This window comes from Sturnira hondurensis, unplaced genomic scaffold (genome assembly GCF_014824575.4).
Source record: "Sturnira hondurensis isolate 20B ecotype Veracruz unplaced genomic scaffold, ASM1482457v3 Scaffold0013381, whole genome shotgun sequence".
Classification (NCBI taxonomy): domain Eukaryota; kingdom Metazoa; phylum Chordata; class Mammalia; order Chiroptera; family Phyllostomidae; genus Sturnira; species Sturnira hondurensis.
The window spans coordinates 735,905-757,649 of NW_028086012.1; the positions used below are offsets into that span (position 1 = coordinate 735,905).

Sequence of the window (21,745 nt, forward strand, 5' to 3'; positions counted from 1 at the left end):
ATGAACTCTCTGTGCGCCTGGGAGCCTCTCCTGGCACCTCGACCCCCGAAAGTTTTTCCAATTGGTGCTTTTAGGCTATAATTCTCAGTGCTGGGGCCCTGGTTTGTGCAGTCTGTCTCACTGGTCATTTTTTGCCTGGTTTATCTGCGTGCAAATGTGTGACCGTGATCAGCCAGCCACCCTGCGCCCTCACTGGGTCTGCCCGCTGCCACCCCACACCTGGGATCTGCCAACCGCCACCTGCACGCCTGCGATGGTCAGACCACTTTTTCCTGCATGACCCTGCTCCACCAGCCGCTGACTCCACCCCTCTTACTGGTCTGGCTGAATGGTTCATTGTTGTCAGACTTCCATACAGTTCAATTTTCTGTCTGTTTTGGTCAGAGAGGGAGCAATGGCACTTGTTCTGAGCTCTCTCGGATTTCAGTCCCCTCTGCTGCTTCCCCTCAAGCCGGCACCTTTTCAATCAGTGTTTTTAGGCTTTAATTCCTATCACTGGGGTCCTGAGTTGCGTGGTCTGTCTTGCTGCCTGTTTTTGCTTAATTTATCTGTGCACAAATGTGTGAGTGGGGTCAACTCTGGGCCACCTGCACTCCCAGGTCTGGCTGCCACTCCCTTTTCCTGCTGAGATCCCTCTCCACCAGCTGCTGACTCCGCCCCTCTTACCGGTTTGGTTAAATGGTTGTTGGACTTCCATACAGTTCAATTTTCTTTCTGTTCTAGTTGTGTTGTTTTTAAATCTTTGTTGTCCTTAATTTTGGCTGTGTGAGGAGGCACAGTGTTTCCACAGTGTATGCCTTCATCTTGGCCGGAAGTCCTGTTGCTTTTTTTTAATAACAGTTCTTTATTACATGATTTCAGATATAGAGCAGACAATCATGTTCCCTGACATTCAACAATCACATTCAGTAAGGGCCCTGACATTTAACAGTCACATTCAGTAAGGGCCTGTTAGTTTATTCCTGAACATTCTAATTCTAAGGGGCTTCCTTTGAATTCCCTTTTCAAAGCTTTGCACAAGAAAGAGGTTAAGTACCAGTATGAAAGACTGTCATTATCAGTTTTATTTCATCATCATCAATACCCATGTAGTTTCTTCCTTCTGTGTAAATGACATTGTTAAATGGGTGCTACACTTTGCCTAGGGTACAAAGTTTATAAATACAATATACCAATACAAAGTTAAACCCATTAAAAAGAGTACAGTAACAAGTAGGAGATAATTAAATCTGTAGTATTGATGAAATCCACAAAAGAGGTTCAGAAACAACACATACACTCAAACACTAAATATTTCACTAGGGAAGGGGTGAAAGAACTTTTTATGTGCTGCTAAATGGTTTTCTAAGTTGCTCCAAGTTTACTTTATTTCTGCTATCTTTAAATACTGCAAAGCACTATGAGTAGCACCACTCTGTGCATTGCCACAGGAGATCCCAGAGCCATGACAGACTGTGATGAGTCTGGCGGACAGTTCAACGAGACACTGATATTGCCCGTTGGCACTCAGTTTCATATCTAAATATGTTCTATTAAAACCTTGCTCCTTGGTGAGTTCCCTTAAGCAGTTGGATGTAAGCTGTATTTGGAACACTAAAGTGGCTTCTTTTCAGTGGCTTGACCTTTCCTTTTCACCAGGAAAATTCTTCAAGGAATGTCAAGTATATCCTGAAGAGTATCCTAGTATATTCTGTTAAAGAAATGTGGTTCTCTAGAGAAGTATTACTGAATTTGGCAAGAAATATCTCAGCAGCATTTCCCTTGGCTTGTTTTTATGATGCTTCCTTTCCAGTCCCCATAAATGACTCTACCCTGCAAACTGTGGTATGTTCTCTCTTATGAGCAGATCCTCCCTCCTGGGAAAGGGTATATTGAGGAAGTCCCCAGACATGATAAATAGACAATTCCTATAAGGAACCAACAGGATTAAGCTGGTTCTATGGTCGTTTGGAAGAGTCAGGCACTAAGGGGTTAGGAACTGCAAAGCAAATACTTGCATTGGCTTTCAAAATGTTTATGGCAGCCTCTGCAGCTCTATGTTTAGCCAGCTTCTTACTTGTACCTTCACCTGTTCAGGTTATGTCACCAAGAGTTACTCTGAAGGTGAAAGTGGGTATGTATATTTGCATATTGTTTCTTTCACATCCATAAACAGGGATGGTCTTGACCTTCATGCCATATTCGTGTAACACGTGAATCAGTGTTTTTCCCTGGTTTAGCTGTAATGATCTTCCCCAAACTGAAGGTCCTGCTGTCCTCACACTCCAGCAGCAGGGCTGCATTGTGATGCCAGTTCTAGGACATGACAAGAAGGGCTTGGCACTTAGAGGAAGAACTGTGCTGATTGACATCCTTGCTCCTTAGGGTGGCCGTCCCAAGAGCAGCACTCCAGAGTCACTGCCACCACCTACTCTTCTTCAACTCTCCTTTCTCCAACCCCAAAGTTCTCTGCTCCCCTGCATCCCTCTAGCAAAGGGGGCAGGCAGGGGCCAATTTTTTTTTTTTTTACATTCATCTAACAGTTTCAGTACAATTCAAACCACATCTTCATTTAGGCAAGGCCAGCTCTTCTCCTATTTTAATTTACCTGTGGCTATTTTCAAATCTGTGACATACCATTTTTCAGATGTAATGTTACCACTTTTCATTTCTTTGCTACACTTCCATCTTTGCTGGTCAACTCTCTCCTTTGAGTATCCTGTTTTGTAAAATGTCACATGGACTTACCATTGGGAGACAAGGAAGTTAACAAAACTATACACTTTGCTGTCTGTGCAAGAAATGCGTAAGAGAGGTACAGTGACCAATCTCCAACAGACTTTGAAAGAAGTAAGGTCATTGGTCATTGATCATGTTAAACATCTGTTAATTACATGGTGAGTTATAAACTAAAGAGCTAATATCGAAGTTTACATAGTACACAATTACAGTTAACATATCATGGTAAATGGCATCTGAAATTTGTTGTTAGGGAACTGGCATGTTATTTAACTGAACTGTGGCGACTGAAATTCAAGTATATTAGAAGCCTGCAAACTGAGAACTGACTGTAAATAGAAAAACATTATCCAGAAAATATTTCCCATCAAATACATAATAGTCTCAAGAAAGACTGTTAACATCAGTACTGTTCTGCTCCTAATTCACTAACAGACATAAAGTAAGAAACATAACTCCTTCATGGCTCAAATAAAATTAATAAAGTTGGTTTATAAAATTCTAAAACTCCTCTCCAAATTCTCAAACTTCAAGATCACAGTTCACTTCAAACTATGCATAAACTAAGAATTCAAAATGGTTCAATCAAGAATGAAAACTTGATAAAGGCAGTATAAAAGATCTCATTCTCTCTTCAGAGCTTTATTTCTTAACTAAATGACTTTTTAAGATATTAACAACTCTCCCTTTAAATGAAATCAAATCCATCATTTTTTCACAATTTTATTCATTTCAAAATTTATGTAAAGTTACCTAAAATAATTATTTCCACTGAAATTACCTTGACATGAAACTAAAAATAAGGTTGATTTTTCCATCAAAACAAGAATGGATATCCAACTTACTACAGGTAAACTTAGCATTTGTAATTCATATTTCATGTGCTTTCACTGTACTTTGTTAGTAGTACTTTTAAAATGCTACCTGGAATAAAAACGAAAGTTCTAACTAGGAGCAGTTAAGTTGGATTTTACAAATCTTTATTCGATAAAATGAAGCAACTTCATTAAGTTCAGAATTAGAAATGTATTATTAAAAACGCAAAGAATGTATCACTTAAGTGTTAAATTTACACTACATACTTTAATTGAAAAAAACTCCTGAGATTGCTACAAAAACCTAATACAAATAACAGTGTTAAAACTTATCACTACGTAGAGAGTATAGATGCTCAGTTACTGCTGAGAACATAGCTTCAGACAAAAATCAGATTCAGTTGTGAAGGTATCAACGTAAAATGACCTCTTTTTGGACAACAGTTAAGAAAAGAATTACTGGACTTCCAGCCAAGATGGAGGCATAGGTGGAAACACTGTGCCTTCTCGCACAACCAAAATTAAGGACAAGAAAGATTTAGAAACAAAAACACAACCAGAACAGACAGAAAACTGAACTGTATGGAAGTCTGACAACCTTCAACCAGACTGGTAAGACGGGCGGAGTCGATGGCCAGCAGAGAAGGTCGTGGCAAGAAAAGGTGATAGATGGCCGACCTGGGTGCGCACGAGGTGCGGGCCTGACCACGGTCACACATTCGTGTGCAGATGAACTAGGCAAAAACGGGCAGCAAGACAGACCGCACAACGCAAGGCTCTAGCACCAGGAAATAAAGCCTAAAAGCACCAACTGAAAAGGTGCTGGGAGGGACTCCTAGCCTCCCGGGAGAGTTCACTGGAGAGACCCACAAGGTCCTAGAACGTACACAAGCCCACCCACCGCAGAAACAGCATCAGAAGGGCCCAATGTGCTTGTGGGAAGCAGCAGAGGGGACTGGAAACCGAGAGAGAGTGAAACAAGCGCCACTGCTCCCTCTCTGACCTGGCCCCCACATACAGGGTTACAACCCAGCAACTTGGGTTGCCCTGCCCTGGTAAACACCTAAGGCTCCATCACTTACACCTAACAAGTGTGACCTAACCAAAAACTTATGGCTCAAACAGAACAGATCAAAGCCCCAGAGCCAAAACTTTTTTTTTAAAGATTTTATTTATTTATTTTTAGAGGGGAAGGGAAGGAGAGAAGGACAGAATTATCAATGTATGGTTGTCTCTCGTGAGTCCCCTGCCAAGAACTGGCCTGCAACCCAGGCATGTGCCCTGACTGGGAATCGAACCGCGATACTCTGGTTTGCAGGCCCGCACTCAATCCACTGAGCTACACCAGCCAGGGTCCAGAGCCAATACTTTTATGCAACCAAGAGATAGCCTACGTATCAGATGCACAGTTCAAAACACTGGTAATCAGGATACTCACAGAACCGGTTGATTTTAGTCACAAATTAGAGGAACAAATGAAGGCTACACTAAGTGAAATGAAGCAAAATGCAAAGGGAACCAATAGTGATGGAAAGGAAACTGGGACTCAAATCAAGGGAGTGGACCAGAAGGAAAAAAAACCCCGACCGAACAGAAAAGAGGAAATGAGAATTCAAAAAAATGAGGAGAGGCTTAGGAACCTCCAGGACATCTTTAAACGTTCCAACATCCAAATTACAGGGCTACCAGAAGGAGAAGAGGAACAGCAACAAGTGGGAAATTTATTTGAACAAAAAATAAAGGAGAACTTCCCCAGTCTGGCAAAGGAAATAGATGTCCAGGAAATCTAGGAAGCTCAGAGAGTCCCAAAGAAGTTGGACCCAAAGAGGAACACACCAAGGCACATCATAATTACATTAGCCAAGATGAAAATGAAGGAGAGAATTCTAGAAACACCAAGAGATAAGGGGACAGTCACCTACAAAGGAGTTCCCATCAGACTGTCAGCTGATTTCTCAAAAGAGACCTTATAGGCAAGAAGGGGCTGGAAAGAAGTATTCCAAGTCATGAAATCCAAAGACCTACATCCAAGATTGCTCTATCCAGCAAAGCTTTCATTTAGAATGGAATGGTAGATAAAGCACTTCTGGACAGGTAAGGTCAAGTCCAAGGAGTTCATCATCACCAAGCCCTTACTATATGAACTATTAAAGGGATTTACCTAAGAAAAAGAAGATAAAAATATGAATAGTGAAAGGACAGCAAACTCACAGTTATTAACCACCACACCTAAAACAAAAGCAAACTAAGCAGACAGACCAGGAACAGAACCATAGAAATGGAGATCATATGGAGGGTTAGTAACAGGTGTGTGGGAGGAGGACAGAGAGGGAGAAGGTACAGAGAATAAGTAGCATAGACGGTGGGGAGAAAATAGACAGGGGAGGGAAAGAGTAGTGTGGGAAATGTAGAAACTAAAGAACTTGTGACACATGGACATAAACTAAAGGGAGGAAATGTGGGTGGGTGGGAAAGGGTATGCAGGGTGGAGGGGAATAGAGGGGGGAAGGAGACAACTGTAATGGCATAATCAATAAAATACATTATAAAAAAAGAAAAGAATTGCCGTACTTTTTGGACTATAAGACACACACCCCTCTCCCAAGTTTGGGAGGAAAGGGGTGTGTGTCTTATAGTCTGAATGTAGCTTGCCTGGCTCGCGGTGGGGGCGGAGCAGGCAGCCTATGTTATTCATGTTATTAAATATTTTAGTACATTTTTGTTTCAAAAAATTTTTTCCTATTTTCCTCCTCTAAAACCTAGGTGCATCTTAAGAGCTAAAAAATTCAGTAAACTATCCAGACACAAAAATAAAAAAGTCATCTTTCAGGGCTTTTTTGGTTTTTTTTTAAATTTTTATTTCTTTTACACAGAGGGGAAAGAATGGAGAGAAACATCAATGTGTGGTTGCCTCTCTCGTGTCCCCTACTGGGGACCCAGCCTCCCACTCAGGCATGTGCCATGACTGGGAATTGACCTGGCAACCCTTTGATTTACAGGCTGGCACTCAATCCAGAGTCACACCAGCCAGGGAAAAAGAAGTCATCTTTAAATACACAAATAATGTTGCCCTTTTAATCTGAATGTGCAGAACACTGTATTTACACTTAAACGTAAACTACGAGAAAAAAGGAAAATATATGTTCCCATTATTCTTTATGTTTGAAACTAATAAACTACACTTCCGTCACTCAGTCTTCCATTCCAAAATGATGTATAAATTTGGTTACTAGTTTAGAAAACCAGGAACATTTGTAATAAATCCATGATGATCCTTAAGAAAAATATTCTCAGTTCTTCCTAAAATCTATAGCAAATATGAACTATAAATTATAAAACTTACAACAAATAAAAGGCTTATTCAATTACTTAAGAGATGAAAAAGAAATCTAGATATATAATCAGGGCCATATATTCCTAGCCTTGAATGACTTCTGACTTTATCATACGGCTAATGGAAAGCCACTGAAGAATTCAGCAGCAGAGGAGTGAGATGATTGCATTAAAGATTTTAAAAGATCACCTTGAAACAAGGTGCATCAAAAAGTAAGAAAAGACTAACAAACTGGGTGACATGTTAAAAAAGAAAGAAAAAAATTTCAAGAGGATCCCATGGGCTGAACAGGGGATAATTTGACCAAAATAAGTAATAGCTACAATGACTAATAATACACTCATTAAGAACCAGTAAGACCACACTGATACTAAAAAATAAATAAGCACACACAGAAGTAAAATATAAGACAAAGGCTTAAGACAGCATGAGAGGAAGAAAGGAGATGAAAGAAATAATCTTTCTGTCCAGAGGTCTGTTCAGGAAGTATCCATCCAGCCACATACCACGAAAAATTGAGGCATTTACTGAAGAAGATACAAGAAACATTGTACATAGGGCAATGAAGTCTCAGTCCCCTTAAAGTAGGCACCTTGGGACCTCACACAGTTCTCCCAATCACCATCAGCACATATTTTCCTGAATCTCATCGATGACAGTCCTCCAATGAAAGTCCTCCTCTTCAAGACCAAGTGTGCAACTTTGGGAGGGAAACACATGAAGTGGTGAGGGAGGAAGGGGACATCTGCCTCACCAGGCAGATCAGCCAAATCAACCCTGAGACAATGGTGTAACAAATGTCACAACAGCCCGGTATGGATGGACCTGGAGAACATTATGCTAAGTGAATAAGCCAGTCAGGGAAAGACAAATACCATATGTGAAATCTAATGAACAGACTCAACTAATAAGGAAATTGAAGACAGATTCACAGATGGAGAGCAAGATGACAGTTAGTGGGGTAGAAGGTTGGGGGGCGGAGTGATTGAGCAAAAAGAAAAACGGATTCATGGATGTGGACAACAATGTTGTGATTGCTGTGGGAAGGGAAGTATAAGAAGACTAAATGGCAACAGGAAAAAATACAGTAAAGATTAGAAAAATACAATAAAGATTAAAAAGATAAAATAAATAATAAATAGTAAATGTCACAGCCAAATCGCCCTCACAGCCAATAAAAAAAAATTTTTAATACTAGGATAGAAGACATAAACCTAATTGTAGAAGTAATTACATCAAATCTGAATGGAAGAAACACAACAATTAAAAATTATCAGACTAGGAAAAGAGGTAAAACCCAACTATATGGTATTATAAGAAACACATTTTAAATATACAGGCACAAATTCCTTGAAAGTAAAATGAGAGAGGAAAACATACACCATTCACATACTAAGCAGAACAAACCAGATGTAACTATATTAATGTCAGAAAAAGAAGGCTCAAGGCAAAGAAATATTACAAAAGTCATTTAGTAATGATCATGAACAAAATGATTCTAAATATAAGACAACTAATTAACACAACTTCAAAATATATGAAGCATAAAACAGACCTAAAGTGATAAACATTATGTCTCCAAATGTCAATGCAGATTTATAGCTCTGTCAATACTTTTAGAACAAGGAGGCAAAACAGAAACTAAGACAATAAATTTTAACATCATTATCAACAAACTTTACCTAAGTATCATTTCTAAAAAACCCAACAACTGTATAGTACACAGTTCCTTTTTTAAAGATTCTATTTATTTTTAGAGATAGAATAAGGGAGGGAGAAAGAAAAAAACATCAATCTGTGAGAGAAACATGAATAGGTAGCCTCTCATATGCCCCCCCACCCAGGAACTTGCCTGCAACCCAGGCATGTGCCTTAACTGGAAATCAAACCAGTGGTCCTTTGTTTCACAGGCTAACATTCAATCCACTAAGCCACACCAGCCAGGGTGTTGTTGTTTTTTGTGTGTGTTTTTTAAGATTTTTAAAAATTTATTTTTAGATATAAGGGAAGGGAAGAGGAAGAGACGGGGGGGGGGGGACAGTACATCCTTAAGTGTACATAGATAGAGCAAGCACCAAGATATACCCCATGCTATACCATAAAAAAGCATCAGTAAAAATAAAATAAATGAAGTAAAGAAACTTTGACAAGATGGCAGCATAGGTAAACACAGCTCACCTCCTTGCACAACCACATCAAAATTACAACTAAATTACAGAACTACCATCATTCAAAACTATCAGAAATTGAGCTGAATGGAGGTCCTACAACTATGAAATTAAAGAAAAAAGTACAATATGACTGGTAGTAGGGATGGAGACACAGAATGGGCTGGTCCCACACCCATGAGCGGTAGGAAAAAATCAGGAGGAATATCTCAAGAGGGACGGGCTCCAGCCCCACACCAGGCCACCCAAACCCAGGGTTCTAGTGCCAGGAAGAGAAGTCATCATAACTTCTGGCTGTAAAAACCAGTGGGGACTTAGACTGTGGAAGACAGAAACTGCTGGACTCCCTAGCAGCTCCTCTTACAGGGTCTGCACACGGACTTACTCAGACTCACTACCTCTGACCTCCAGCACGGGGGTAGCAGCTTAAAAGGCACCAGAGATACAGAAGTCCTCCTAGCTGATGTGGCTCAGTGGATTAAGCACCAGCCTGGAAACCAAATGCTGGCCAGGTCCCCAGTGGAGGCACATGAAAGGCAACCACAAACTGATGTTTCTCTCTCTTTCTCCCTCCCTACCCCTCTGTCTAAAAAGAAATAAATAAAATCTTTCATAAAAAAAGAAGTCCTGGCACAGGTCATTGTTCCTGTTCTAAGTCCTCCTCCAACAGAGCCACAGAGCCGTCAACCTGGCTCACACTGTTTGCCCTACCCTAGTGATTCCCTGAGGTCCTTGCCCGACCCAAATTTCAGGCCCACCAAGCTGTTTCCAGTGGCTTTTCCAGTTATGAATGGCTTCTCTTGGCCCATGCTTCAGATTTCCCTAAATTCTACCAAACAAGCAGCATCTGGCTTCAGCAAGCCCCATAACTGTCTCTAAGTTATAACTGGCCCCATGCCTAGCAGTAGCAGCAGCTGGCACTCGTTCACAGCTTGGCCTGACCTGGGCACCTCAAAGCCCAGCACAAGTAGCAGCCATCTGCAGATCAGTTTAAGCTTGGTAGCTTTAACTGTGTGACCTATGACAGAACACAGGTGGCAGATGGCCCTGAACACAACAGCAGCAATCAAGACACAACTACAGCAGCAGAATGTACACAGCCCACACAGTGAGTGCAACTGAAGTAACCCAGCCTACACAATAGGGGATACTGTGCCACTGGACCCTACAGGACACCTACTACATTAGGCCACTCTACCAGGCCTGGTAGACATAGTAGCTCTACCTAATACACAGTCACAAACACAGGGAGGCTGCCAAAATGAGGAAACAAAGAAACATGACCCAAGTGAAAGAACAGAACAAAACTCCAAAAAAAGAATTAAATGGAAATAAGCAAGCTACTAGATGCAGAGTTCAAAACACTGGTTATAAGGATGCTTAAAGGAACTTAGTCAAGACCTCAACAGCATAAAAAAAGATCCAACCAGAAACAATGGATACAATAATTAAAATAAAAAACAGTTTACAGGGAACCATCAGTAGAGTGGATAAAGCCAAGAATCAAATCAGCAATTTGGAATATAAGGAAGCAAAATCAACCAACCAAGCCCTGGCTGGTGTAGCTCAGTGGATTGAGGGCGGGCCTGCGAACCAGATGACACAGTTTGATTCCCAGTCAGGGAACGTTCCTGGGTTGCAGGCCTGTTCCCAGCGGGGGACGTGTGAGAGGTGACCACACATTGGTATTTCTCTCCCTCTCTCCTTCCCTTCCCCTCTGGAGATAAATAAATAAAATCTTTAAAAAAATCAACCAATCAAAAGAGCAAGAAGGAAAAAGAATCCCACCCAAAGAATGAAGAAAGTGTAAGGAGCCTGTGAGACAACTTGAAGTATACCAACATTTGCATCATGGGTACCAGAAAGAGGAGAGCGAGCAAGAAACTGGAAATCTATTTGAAAAAATAGTAACAGAAAATTTCTGTAATTTGATGAAGGAAATAGACATACACATCCAGGAAACACAGTGTTCCAAACAAGATGAACCCCAAGAGGTCACCTCAAGACACATTATAATAAAATGCCAAAGGTTAAAGACAAAGCAAGAATCTTAAAAGCAGCAAGAAAAAAGCAGTTAGTTATCTGCTATCAGTTAGCGGTTAACAGTTAGTTATCTACAGAGGAGCCCCCGCAAGACTGCCAGCTGATTTCTCAAAAGAAACTTTGCACACTAGGAGGGACTGGCAAGAAATATTCAAAGTGATGAAAGCAAGGACCAAGATTACTCTTCCCAGCATAGCTATTATTTAGAATTAAAGAAAAGATAAAGAACTTTCCAGACAAGAAAAAGCTAAAGCTTTTTCACCACCAAACCAGCATTATATGAAATGTTAAAGGGTCTTCTTTAAGAACAAAAATATGAACAATAAAATGACAACAAATACATATGTATCAAAAACTGAATCTAAAAAATAAACAGAACCAAAACAGAACTGTAGATACAGAGAGCATTTTAATGGTTGCCAGATGGGAGGCGGTGAGGGGGATGGGCAAAAAGGTTGAACGGATTCAGAAGTGCAAATTGGTAGTTATAGAGTGGTCATGGTGATGTTAAGTACAACATGGGAAATACAGTAGCCAAAGAACATACATGCATGACCCATGGACATGGTCAATGGTGTCTGAGTAATTGTCTGAGGGAATGGGTGGGATGGGTGGAGAAGGACAAAGGTGGAAAACTGGGACAACTGTAATAGTACAATCAATAAAATATTAAGAAAAGAAGTTAAATAGAGGATATATTCACTGACCTCAGCTGTATTAAACTAAACATCATAGAAACACCAAAATCTGTACACTAGACAAGCTTCTAAATAAATCATACACAAATTTTTTTTAAATCACAGATCCCAGGCCCATTAACTCAGTTGATTAAAGTATTATCCCAATACGCCTGGGTTGAAGGTTTAATCCCAGAGAACATACAAGAATCAACCAATGAAGATAGAAATAAATGGAACAAGTCGATGTTTCTCTCTCTCTCTCTCTCTCCCCCTTCCCCTCTCTCTAAAATCTATTTTTAAATAAAGTTTTAAAAAATCACAGAGAAAAAAATTTTTAATTAAATGATGAGAATAAAACTTACCAAGAATTTTTGAAAAGTTGTCAAATCAAGAAGCTAGGAAAAGAGAGCAAAGCAATCCCTAAAGAAGTCAGAGGAAAATAATAAAGATTATTTTAAAAATCAATTAAAACAATAAATGGAAAACAATAAAAAATTCAGCAAAAGCAAAAGTTGATTCTTTGAAAATACCAATATAATTAAAAGGCCTCTAGCTAGATGAATCAAAGAAAGAAGAAAGTCACAAATTAACAATATCAGGAATCAAAGGGACACAAGGACACATCTACAGACATTGAAAGGATAAGAGAATATTATAAAGAATTTGGATAATAAATTCAACTACTTAAGGTTAAATGAATGAATGCTCAGAAGACACAACCTACCAAAAATAAAACAAAAAATTAAAATTCCTGTATCTATTTTAAAACTCAAATAATTGACAAAGAAAACTCCAGGCATAGATGGGTTTACTGGCAAAAATATTAAACACTTAAGAAAGACATAATTGTACCTGGCTGGTGTAACTCAGTGGATTGAGCGTGGGCCTGCGAACCAGAGTATCGCGGTTCGATTCCCAGTCAGGGCACATGCCTGGGTTGCAGGCCAGTTCCCAGCAAGGAACGCATGAGAGGCAATCATATATTGATATTTCTCTCCCTCTCTCCTTCCCTTCCCCTCTATAGATAAATAAATAAAATCTTTAAAAAAAAAGACATAATAGTAATCTTACCCAAATGTATTAAGAAATCAGTAGGAAGTAATATTTCCAAACTCAATCTATAAGGCCAGCATTACCCTGACACCAACACCAGAAGGAGACAGTAAAAGAAAACAAAGTTTCTAATCAATATTGTACATAAACATAGATATGAAAATTCTTATCAAAACATTATAACCTTAACCCAGGAATTTGAAAAGTTATTACCCATCATAATCATATGGGACTTACTACAGGAATTGGTTTAATATTAAAAAAACAAATTTTAAAAAAAGGAGCAAAGGACTTGAACAATCATTTCTCCAAAGATATACAAATGGCCATAAGCACATGAAAAGATGCTCAATATCACTATTCAGGGAAACACAAATTAAAATGACGGTGGGATACCACCTCATACTAGGATGGCTAATATCAAAAAAATAGAAGGCTGTGGAGAAATTTTAAAACACGTGGGCACTGATAGTGGGAATGTAAAAAAGAAACAACTGCTGTGGAAACTACATGGTGATGTCTCAAAAAATTAAAAATACAATTATCATTGGATCCAGTAATTCCACTTCTGAGCATATACTCAAAATAACTGGAAAAAAAAAGGGTCTTGAAGAGATACTTGTACACCAATGTTCATAGCAACATTTTTACAATGGCTAAAACGTGAAAGCAACCGAAGTGTCCACTGACAGATGAGTAAGAAAAATGTGGTATATATGTACACTGGTATATTGTTCAGCATTTAACAGGAAACTAATTTTGACGCATGGTACAATATGGATAAAACTTGAGGACATTATACTAACAGAAACAGAGAAAGTAAAATGGTAGTATCCAAAGATAGGGAGGAATGGGGAATTACTGTTTAATGTGCATAGAAGTTCAGTTTTACAAGATAAAAAAGAGAGCTATGCAGATGAATGATGGTGATGGTTGCACATTATAAATGTTTTTAATACCACTGAACTGTACACTTAAAAAAGGATAAGATGATAAATTTTATGTGTATTTTACTGTTATTCTTTTTTTTAATAGCAAAATAATTTTTTTCAGATATACAAAAACTGGAAGAATTCAGCAGCAGCAGTAGCACACCAGCAGGACAAGAAGTGCTAAAGGTAAGTCCTTCAGGAAGAAGTAAAATAACACTAAACAAGAATCAGGGTTTACCCAAAGGAATGAAGAGTACTAGAAATGTAAGTAACTGAGTACCAATTATAAAGTATTGCTTCTCAACTCCAAATCTACTGTTCCCTGCCTTGCTTTCTGATACTGGAGTTGGCACCTATACACATTTCTCCTTTGCCAGCTGGCACAATGTTAACAACCTTTATTAGCAGATGGCACTGAAGGAGTAACTCAAAAGGAAGGGGGTTTTCTTCTCATCAAACTATGCTCTAAACTGCTTGCTCCAGTGGAGGCTAGTGGCATGCAAGACACCCAATGACCCTCTCCGCAGGCTCAAACTTCTCGCAAGTCTCCAATGACACACAAACAACCCTAAGACTGGTTTCCTAGAAAGTTCTGCCAGCACCCCAGAGGGTGTGAGCTTTCCGGGAGATTTATGCCAGTGCCCCCAGCTATCTTCTTAGCCAGGTTCAGCAAGGGGCTTCCTAGCGACTTTTCCCAGCACCTCAGAAGAGAAGTTTCCTGCTTGCCAACATAAATCTGCAGCACTTCTAACTTGTCCATTATCCAGTGGAACACATTCTCTCCAACTAGATCTGAATCTCAGCCTTCAAGCTGAGAGATGGAGCATCTTTCATAATTGTTCCATCCCTGCTACTCTGCCTCAGCCCTAGAGTTAGTGGGTAATATTCCACCTGCTATTCTGTATACTCTGAAGTTCTCTTTCCCCTTTAGGATTAATTCTCTGTAACTGGTTAATAATTCTTCACATTAAACCTTTCCTATACAAATCACTGTGAGGTTTCTGACCTCTGACTAATAAAGGATTGGTATTGGCAGTGATCACAATAGACGTAACTTCAAATTGGAATCTGAAGATTGGTTTAGTTGTGTCCTTGGGCTTAACCATAGGGCTCAAGCAGAAAATAGGATGCTAATAATCCCTGGCATACAGTGGCTTCAGAGTAATCAAGCTATCACCTGTAGCTGATTGTGATGAAGTGCCAACTGGTGCCTTGGGAACCCAAATGGCTGTAGCATTTGACTGTTAAAGCAGTGATGATGACTATGAGGTCTCTTATACGAGATGGATTCTCTAAGGGCACTTGAGCAGTTCCAGAAAAAAGTAAGTTCCGGCCCATTAACTCTCAAATCAAATCACAGTCTGAGAAACAGAGCACTTTCATGACAGTATTTAAAAAAAGTGTTTGCCCTGGCTGGGTGGCTCAGATCGGTGGAGCACTGTCCTGTATAACAAAAGGTTGCAGGTTCCGTTTCCAGTCAGGACAATTACCCAGATTGCGAGTTCAATACCCAGCCAGGTTGCAAAAAAGAGGCAACCAATCAATGTTTCTCTCTTACACCACTGTTTCTCTTCTCTCTCTCTTCTCTTCACCTCCATCTCTCTCTCTCTCAAATCGATAAACATAACCTCAGGTGAGGATTTTTAAATATCTTAATTCTTGTAACCTAACCACAGGTTGTTATTGATTTAAAGCAATACAAAATTTAATTGGATAACTAGCTGAATTACATCATTAGATGAATTCATAGTCTCACCAAGTTTCTCACATGAAAGTAAGAACAGTAACTGGGGGTGGGGGTGTGTGGAATGAGACTGAAACTTAAGAGTGAAAATATGTGATTAAATCAGAATGAAAGGGAAAAGTTCAAACCTTCAATGGAAGTAACTTACTCTTCTGTATCTAAGGAGAGTAGCCTTCCTTTGCTTGAAAATCCTGTGATATCCTATGAGCAGCAAATTACTTGCAGGAAGACGTTCATTCTCTTGATGACCAACCACAACCAACCCTGTTGCTACTAGAACCATAAGCAGGTTCAAATCTCACCATGTTATCCAGGGACAGGTACAAATATGACCCAAGAGAAAAATACCTTACAAACTAAAAAAAATGCCAGGATTTTGCTAACACATAAAGGCAAAACCCTCGGAGATATGTGTACTATTAGATACGAAGAGAATTAGAACAAGGAGGTTAGAATTCATTGATATAGGTGAGCTTACTACACATTCCGATTTTAATGTGTTAGTTTATGCAGTTGAAAAAAGCTCTAACAGCTTGCTTGATGATTGAAATGTACACTCAACAATAGCTGATAATCATTAAGGAAACACAAATCAAAGCTGCATGAACAGCCCTGGCCAGTATGGCTCAGTTGGTTGGAGCATCACCCCATAAATCAAAAGGTCACAGGTTCAATTCCTGATTGGGGCACATGCCTGGGTTGCAGAGTTTGGTCCCCAGTCTGGGTGTATGGGAGACAACCAATTCGTGTTTCTTTCTCATTATCAATGTTTCTCTCCCTCTCTCTCTCTTTCCTTCCCCTCTCTCTAACACAGATAAGCATGTCTTTGGGTGAGGACTAAAAAAATACACAATGAATATTTAATAAGGTTTGATAAAACTGAAACACTTGAGTTTCACTGGCATTATGAGGAAAAAATTCAAAGGCTTAGGGAGACAGGATTATTGGAGTGGATTTATCCCTTGCAACCTGTACACCAACTACATTCCCTGAGAAAGCCTAGGAGACACTGTATTAGTCAGGGAAGCTCTGCATACTTGAAAAGCTGCGCGGCTATTCTCTTTCGTACATCAGGTATGACGACAGGGAATGTCACCACTAAGACGGGCTCTCTGATTTCACTGAGGGTGATAAGATCCCAAAATAGCAGAGGTCAAGTGGCAGGAGTTAACCCTAAAGATAAGGGCAGAGGAACATATGGGTAATCAATGCTTTGGCCCCACAGGGATCTTTGGCAATGGCTAATTGATCATGATGTTCCTATGAATGAAAGAGATGAGCAGCTTGATCTGTATAACACATAAATGCCTAAATCTGGTGGCCAAAACCAACTCGAGTCATCACAGTTGTAGTCACATACATTTGACCAGTATCCAGACCTAGTCAATTCCCAGACCCATACATAGCCTCTTGACTGAGGAGAGGATGGGTCATCCTGAAGGACTCCTGACTGTTACCATGAGTAACACCATAAATCTTCCCCCAAGCCTTCCTCAAAGGGACTGACAGTCATTTAGAACAGCAGTGCGTTTCAATCATTTTCTAGATTTGGGGAGCAAAGGCACAACTTTGCTCCCCAAATCTAGAAAAGTGTGCAATATTTAGAGGCATTTTTGGGTTACCATAACTAGAGAGTTCTACTGAGAACTAGTGGGCAGAGTCCATGGTAGAGGTCAACAATGTACACAACAGATACACCAAAGAATTACCTTGACTTAAATTCCGCCACAGGATCTAAACAGTTACCTCCCTGAGCTCTTCTACTCGCTACCTTCTTGCTCACTCACCTTCAGCTACCAGATCTTCGCTATTCATAAAACATGCACAGCTCTCTGCTACTTCACATGCCCTACCACTGTTCCCTCTACCCAAACGTTCTTCTGCTTAGATACCAACACAGCTGGCTGGCTTTCTTGTCTCCTTCAGATTTTTGCTTAAATGTCATTATTTAAAATTGCATTCCCATTCCACCACAACATATTACATCTCCTTTTTCCGCTTTCTCTACAGAAATGTTTCATTTCAAATCCTCTACATTATTTAATCAGCATTTACCTCTCCCATCACTACAATGTAAACTCTGTAAGGGTTGAGATTTTCTCCAATTTATTATTCATTACTGTAGTCTCAGTACCAATGATTCCTCATACAGACACTCAAACATTTGAATGAAAGCATGAATGGTGATTGGATGTGGAGCATCAAATTCTAAGAACTAAGGAACTCTAAGATGGCTCCTAAAATTGTTATCTGCTTTTATCTGCACAGTGCCCTATTCTTCTAAAAACAATCGCTTCCATTTTGGGATATTTGAAACAGTTTTTCCTTTTAAAAAATGTGATAATTGGAGACTTCTGCCAAGATGGAGGCATAGGTGGAAACACTGTGCCTTCTCCCACAACCAAGTTTGAATACAATAAAGGTTTGGAGAACAAAGACACAGCCAAAAAACAGAAAACTGAATTATACGGAAGTCCGACAACCACTAACCGTTCAACGGGAAGGTAAGAGGGGCAGAGCCAGCAGCGGAGCAAGGTCGAGCAGAAAAGATCCGCAGACCTAGGCGCGCAGGCAGCCCGGACCCAGTCAGGGTGTGAGGCAGACTGACCAAGGTCGCACATTCTCGCACAGTGAAACGGACAACACAGGCCCCAGGGAGCGAGGGCCGATGGCGGTGGCACACTCACATGCAGTGGGACGAAATGCGTGGGCCCGGTGACAGTGGCAGCTAAAGCACCTGTGGGGGCCATGGCGGGAGGTGGCAGACTGGACGCCATAGTTCCTCGTTGACCCCGCCCCCACATACAATGTCACAACCCAGCAACTTAGTTGCCCTGCTCTAGTGAACACCTTAGGGCTCCGATCCTGCTACAGAACAGGCACAAACAGCCCAAAAGATGGCGCAAGAAGAACTCAAAGTCCCAGAGCCCATAACTCTCAGCAACCGAGAGATTGCCAGCCTCTCAGAAGCACAATTCAAAACACTGTTTATCAGGATGCTCACAGAACTGGTTGATTATAGTCACAAATTAGAGGAACATATGAAGGCTAAACTAATTGAAATGAAGGGAGATGTCCGGGAAACCAATAGCAATGGAAAGGAAACTAGGACTCAAATCAATGGAATGGACCAGAAGGAAGAACGAAACATCCAACCAGAAAGGAATGAAGAAACGAGAATTCAAAAAAATGAGGAGAGGCTTAGGAACCTCCAGGACATCTTTAAACATTCCAACATCCGAATTATAGGGGTACCAGAAGGGGGAAAGAAACAGCCACGAGTGAAAAACTTATTTGAACAAATAATAAAGGAGAACTTCCCCAGTCTGGCAAAGGAAATAGACTTCCAGGAAATCCAGGAAGCTCAGAGAGTCCTAAAGAAGTTGGACCCAAGGAGGAACACACCAAGGCACNGGAGAAAGGGGGAGAAGGTACAGAAAATAGCATAGAGGGTAGGTAGAAAATAAATAGGGGGGAAGGCAAGAATAGTGGGGGAAATATAGAATCTAAAGAATTTGAGACACGTGGTTATAAACTAAGGGAGGGGAGAATGGTGGGGGAGGGAGTGTGCGGGTGGAGGGGAATGAAGGAGGGGAATAGAACAACTGTAATGGTATAATCAATAAAATATATTTTTTTAAAAATGTGATAATTGCCCTGATCAATATGGCTCAGTTTGTTGGGTGTCATCCTGCAAAACAGTTCCTGGTTTGATTCCTGGTCTGAGCACAGGCCTGGGTTGTGGGTTCGGTCTTCGGTTGGGGGCACATACGAAAAGCAACCAATCAATGTTTCTCTCCCTCCCTTCTCTTCTCCCTAAAACTAAAAAAAATCTTTATAAGTGTGACAATTTTTTTCAATGTACTCAAATCTAACCCATCAGACTTTTGAATTGTTGTGGGTTTTTTTTTTAAATTTGTTTTTCTGGTATGAGCTTAGAAAGGCATTCCTCATATCAAGATCTAATAGTTGTCTACATTTTCTTTGGATACTTTAAGTTTCCATTTCTTCCCCCCCCCCCAATTTTTTTATTTAATTATTTTTCAAGTACAGTTTTCTGTTCTTTTTCTTTAATTATTGTTCAATTACAGTTGTCCCCATTTTTCCCTTATTACTCTCCCCTGCCTACCTCCTCCCCTACCTCCCACATTCTAGTTTCATTTTCTTAAATTTATATACCATCCCCCTAGAATTTGTTTTGGCATCTGGAGTAAGAAAAAGATCTAACTTTATTTTTGCCCAAATGACTAGTAAATTGTCCAAACATCATTTAATGAATTAATTAAGTATATTCTTATATAAAGACATTAATTGGTTTCTTTACTTGTAATGATTTCAGTATTCCTATATCAGTGTTTTGGTCAAGATTCTGTAGAACAAGGTAACTGGCCCATTTCCCTATGCCTGCACTCCCCCATTATTCTTCTAATTTGAAACTGTTTTGGCTATCTTTTACATATTTATAATTCCTAGTGAACTTGATCATTGTTTTCTCAAATTCTACCTTCCTCACCATCAAAATTAAAGGAAAATAAAAACTCCACTACAATACTGACTGAAATAATATTTTAATGGGACATATTTTTTGTTCTCCCATCTAGTTACATGGATTATCAGTCTATTCTTTTCAAGAATCATCAAAGCTTAGGGGTTATAGATGCTCCTTTACAGCCTGAATGGGATCTCATCTCATTCTTCCTCATTCTAGCCAGCTAAATAACCTTGACAAGGCACTTTTCCTATTACCCTCAGGACTAACGCTATCTTACAAGGTCTTTTGGGGGATTAATGAGTTAAGACATATGCCTAAAACAATGCTCAATAAAAAGTTAGTTGTTGTAATTATTGTTACTTTATTATCATGTCCTTAGGTAAAGTCATCATTTTAAGTTTCATATTAAAATAAGACATTATTAGGTCTACCCCAAGGAATTTTAATTTTTTATTACTTTATGAATCACTTTTTTAAAAATGTTTTCCAACTACTCATAGTCATCTTATTGGGTTTTGTGACATTTTTAAAAAATATTTTTATTTTGTAACTAGGCATTTTACTATTCCCTGTTATAATCTTAATATTATTTTCCTCCAATTTGTCTTCATATTAGCATTTTTATATTAGCCATAAAATATTTTTTATTGATATGGTTGAGATTTACAGCTAATAACTGTGTCACTGAAAATAATAATACTGTTCCCCAACTTTACACTTATTTCCTTTCCTCATCTAACTATATTACCTACAACTTTCAGAACAGTAATAAGTAATTACGATAATAGCAAGCATCCCTCCAGAATTTCCAGGGATGTTGCTGGATTCTAATAAATATGAAGCAAATAACCCTCTATTCTTAGTTTTATACAACAGGACTTTATCAGAAATTAATACTAAACATACCAAGGTCTTTTTGGCATCTTCATATAAGAATTTTTCTATTTTGGCAAATATTTTTTAAAACATGACAGTAAATTTTTTCTTGAAGGTTTCAAAGAAAAATTAGAACATTTACCATTTCTTAAATGCGTTATTGGCCTGTTCAGGATTTCTTTCTTCTTGAACCATTTTTGTAACATTTTAGAAAATCTTCCATTTCATCTAATGTGTATCTGTATCAGCACTGAGTTAATTATACATACAGTAGTTCAATATCTTATCCCAATCTATTTATGGTTATAGCTTCTTCTCCTTAGTACTATTTTCTATTTTCTTTTTCCTCAATTAAACTTGTCAGAAACTTATTTACTTTGCTGGTCTCTTCACACACACACACACACACACACACACACATCAGCTCTTATTTTAATCAGTCTATAGATTTTCTATTTCTTAATTCAGTTTTCTAACACATTATTTTCAACTTTATTAATTTTTCCCTTGCGCTTTCCCAGGACTATTTCACTGTTTTAACATATAAAGTTTAATAAGCAATTTATTTACACTAAAAGCATTATATGCTAAACATTTTCTTTAGAGTATAACTGTATATATCCAAAGTTGTGATATGTATGGCAATGCTCTGTTATCTTTTTCTAATTTTACTTATTTATTTTGAGAGAGAAGGGCAGGGATAGAGAAAAGGCAGGAGAGAAACATCAATGTGTGAGGGAAACATTGATCAGCTGTATGCACCCCAACAAGGGACCAGCCTGCAACCCAGGCATGTGCCCTGACCAGGAAACCAACCTATGACTCTTACCTTTGTGGGCCAATGCTCAGCCCACTGAGCCACAACCAGCCAGGGCTCTTTTTTTCCCCCC

At 39.3% G+C, this 21,745-nt stretch overlaps 1 protein-coding gene and 1 pseudogene across 3 annotated transcripts in view; both read right to left on the reverse strand.

Annotated features, from left to right (window-relative positions):
* Positions 1-21,745, reverse strand: part of ZMYM4 (zinc finger MYM-type containing 4) — a 142,837-nt gene that overhangs the window by 96,239 nt on the left and 24,853 nt on the right. The gene's annotated exons all lie outside the window — the stretch shown is intronic.
* LOC118997683 (interferon-inducible double-stranded RNA-dependent protein kinase activator A-like) lies at positions 938-2,502 on the reverse strand (annotated as a pseudogene).